The following is a 4,016-nucleotide window of genomic DNA, read 5'->3' as shown; positions in this document are numbered from 1 at the left end:
ACACTTGATAGAATACAAGAGGTAATCCCTGATCTATTTGTATGTGATGTAATATTTATATATGTGTATGATCCTAGTTGGTATTAATATTCATTAAAATGGGTCCATATATTCTGCTGCGTACCTTTGATTTGATCATTTAATACCAACATTTTCTTGTTGGGCTTCGACTCCCGGGTGCTCTATGGTGCAGGTAAGGGCAAGGGAAAGGTCGATCAACCATGAGTTGGAGAGCGTGGAGCGGTGTGTACATGTTCAACCTACCTGGCCACTAATCATGTTTGTTCTTCCATGCAGATACTTGAGTCATTAAGGGAGCTGGCAGATGGTGAGGTGACCATGCGAGTTGGAAGTGGAGCGCTTGTCTCAGCAAGAGCAAAGGGAACAGTCCGTTTAATTTTGGGAAATAATTATTTAGTTTTGAACAATGTTTATTTTATTCCTGGATTTTCTAGAAACTTAGTTTCTTTATCTATGTTGCATGAACAATTTTTTTATATTTCTTTTAGTAATAATGCGATTGTTATTTCAAAGAATGGTTTCAAAATATGTCAAGCAGAACATAATAACAGACTGTATATGCTTAAACCAAATGAACGAACGCTCAATAATTCAGAATTATTTAAAGTAGCAAAACTGCAAGGTAACAAAAGACAAAAAGTTTCTAACGAATATGACACATATCTTTTGACCTCTGAGAGAACTAAGAGTTGGAACTCTTCCGGTTTGTGGATCTTGTCTAGAAGGAAAAATGACCAAACGTCATTTCTCAGCGAAAGACAATAGAGCTAAAGAACCTTTGGAGCATATACACACTGATGTTTGTGGTCCAATCAATGTACAAGCAAGAGGTGGGTATGAGTATTTGTTACTTTTATTGACAATTAATCAAGATATGGTCATACTTATCTAATGCTTAGGAAATCTGAAACCTTTGGTAAGTTTCAAGAATTCAAAGCTTAGGTTGAGAAGCAATTAGGTACGACTCTAAAGACACTTTGATCTAATCGAGGTGGAGAATATTTGGATTTATAATTCAAATATTTATTGCTGGAACATGGTATTCTATCCCAACTCACAGCACTAGGAACGTCGCAACAAAATTGTGTTTCTAAAAGAAGAAACATGACCTTGTTGGACTTGGTCAGGTCTATGTTAAAATACTCTTCACTTCCTCTCTCATTCTAGGGACGCACATTTTGAATGTAGTCCCATCTAAGACCATTAGAAAAATGCCACTGTAATTGTGGAATGGAAACAAACCTAGTTTGCATCATTTCTACATTTGGGGCTATCCTGCTCATGTTCTTAGACCTAAATTAGAGAAACTTGAATCATGGTCGGAAGTGTACATTTTTGTTGGCTACGCTCCAGAAATAAGAGGTGGTTATTTCTATAGTCCCAAGGATCAAAAGGTATTTGCTTCCACAAATGCGACCTTCCTTGAACTTGACTATATGAATAACTATAACCTCGGAGCAAGGTAGTATTGGAGGAACTCACAGCTGATAAGATTCCATCACAACCATCTTCATCATTAAATGATAAACGAAAAACCGAGGAAACCATGATTCCTGAAAAAGAATCCCCGGTGCAATGTCGTAGTGGGAGGATTGTGAGACAACCTGTTCGCTATGAACATGAGGCACATGTCCTTGTTTCTAATACAGACAAGGACGATCCATTAACCTTTAAAGAGGCACTAGATGATCCTGAAAAGGAGAAATGACAAGAAGCCATGAACCAAGAAATGGAATCGATGTATTCCAATTCTGTCTGGGAACTTGTGGATCCAACTGAATATGTCAGGCTCATAGGGTGTAACTGGATATACAAGAAGAAAAGAGGTGTGGATAGGAAAGTAGAGACATTCAAACCAAGGCTTGTAGCCAAAGGTTACCCTCAGAGAGAAGGTGTTGATTATGAAGAAACATTTTCTCCTGTGGCCATGCTCAAATCCATCTGTATCCTCTTATCCATAACGGCTGCCAATGATTATGAGATATGTAAAATGGACGTCAAGACAACATTTTTGAATGGCTATCTTGATGAAAGTATCTATATGGTACAACCAAAAAGAGAAAGGGGAAGATTAAAAGGTGAGGAAGTTGCTGAAATCCATTTATGGATTAAAGCAAGCATCTAGATATTGGAATATCACTTTTGATGAAACAATTAAAACATATGGCTTCGAACAGAATGTCGACAAAGCATGTGTGTATAAATACATCAAAGGAAAAGTGGTGGTTTTCTTAGTTCTTTACACTGATGACATTTTGATCATTGGGAACAATGTAGAGACATTGTCAAATGTGAAGAAGTGGTTAGCTAAAAAGTTCCAAATGAAAGATTTGGGTAAGGCAAGCTATGTTCTGGGAATCCAAATCCTAAGGGATAGGAAGAACAAGCTCTTGGCACTTTCTCAGGCTAATTATATAGATAAGGTGCTTGAAAGATTCTCTATGGATGTTGACGGTGAAATCTCGTCAATGAAATTAGATCGGAAAACTCAAAGGTAAGTCGGGTGATATTTATATAAGAACTTAGGATAAACTTTAAGGACAAGTAAAAACAGATCAACAATGGAGCAAGCCTCTGTATATTTCTCAATAGCCTCTGTACACAATGAATTCTCCAACCCCTTTTCAGGTGGAGTTACAGTTCATTTTATAGTAGGCTCTAATGGCCCTGGGTACATGGTGGTCCAGGAGACCAAGTTGTACATAAGTACATTGTCAGGATTGTGGTTCCAGAGGTTGTGGTCGTGCATCCAGTACAGGGGCAGGCGTCAGGAAGATGTCTCCACTACTTGTTCGTACTCATGTCAGAGGAGTGGTGGCAGACGTAGTGGTGCAGGTGGTAGTGGTGTCGACTCTGACTCCTGGCCGTAGACGTACGGGCCATAACTCCTATCCCTGCATTCCCACTCCCCCACTGGTACGGGTGTCCGTATTTCGACATACAAGGTCTTATGGGTCGTACCCAGTATGAGATCGTACAGGTACGTTCCGTTCAACTCATACCCAGGCCCCTACGCATTGGGGTCCCAAGGTATAGGGAACGGGACACTTGGCGCGCGTAAAGGTGGTGGCGTGAGGCGAGGCTCTCAGGTCCTTGACACGAGATGCCTGAAGCAGCCTGAGGTCACCTGCATGCATAAGTGATAGGCATGGGGCCTTGACAGACGGGTGCGAGGTGAGATGACTTCCTCGCGAGCCCCTTGGTGGCGAGGATCCTTTGATGCGTGGCCTCATTCGCGTGGCCACCTGGTGGTTCGGGCGTGGTTGTGCGAGGCCGAGGGCTTGCTGGGGCGCGAGGCCACCTGGTGTCACGGGCGTGGCTGCGCGAGGCCGAGGGCCTGCTGGGGCGCGAGGCCACCTGGTGCCGCGGGCGTGGCTGCGCGAGGCCAAGGGCCTGCTGGGGCACGAGGCCACCTGGAGCCGCGGGCGTGGCTGCACGAGGCCGAGGGCCCGCTGGGGCGCGAGGCCACGGCGCTGGGGCGCGAGCCTGGGTGCACGAGATCATCTCGCAGGGCACGGTCCTAAGCATGCGAGGCCGTTGCGAGAAGGTTATGGCTCGAGCATCTCGTGGCTCACGCATGCATTTAGGCCTTTAAGGGACCTCAGCGCACGTCTTGGTTTTTTTTATGGGCATGGAATATTGAGCATCCACAAAGGCCATACTTCAGGGCTCACTAAGTAATGCTTCCCTTAGGACAATCTCCCGGTTTCACAAGACTTATAGGTCTGAGCCTGATAATGTGACTAAGTGACCTTTAGCCTTGTATTTTCACCATGTACTGGGGATTTTTTTCTGGGTGGATTTTTGGCATCCATGATGGAGAATTCCAAGAAAGGTCAATTACCGATCAGACATGGAATTGCCCTCTCCAAGGAACAATGTCCCAAGACACCTCAGGTGGAAGAAGATGTGAGAAAGTATCCCTATGCTTCAGCAGTTGGGAGCCTGATGTATGTTATGTTGTGTACTAGGCCCGCCATATGTTATGCAGTTGG

Source organism: Humulus lupulus, chromosome 7 (assembly GCF_963169125.1).
Source record: "Humulus lupulus chromosome 7, drHumLupu1.1, whole genome shotgun sequence".
NCBI lineage: Eukaryota > Viridiplantae > Streptophyta > Magnoliopsida > Rosales > Cannabaceae > Humulus > Humulus lupulus.
This window is presented reverse-complemented; position numbering follows the sequence as displayed.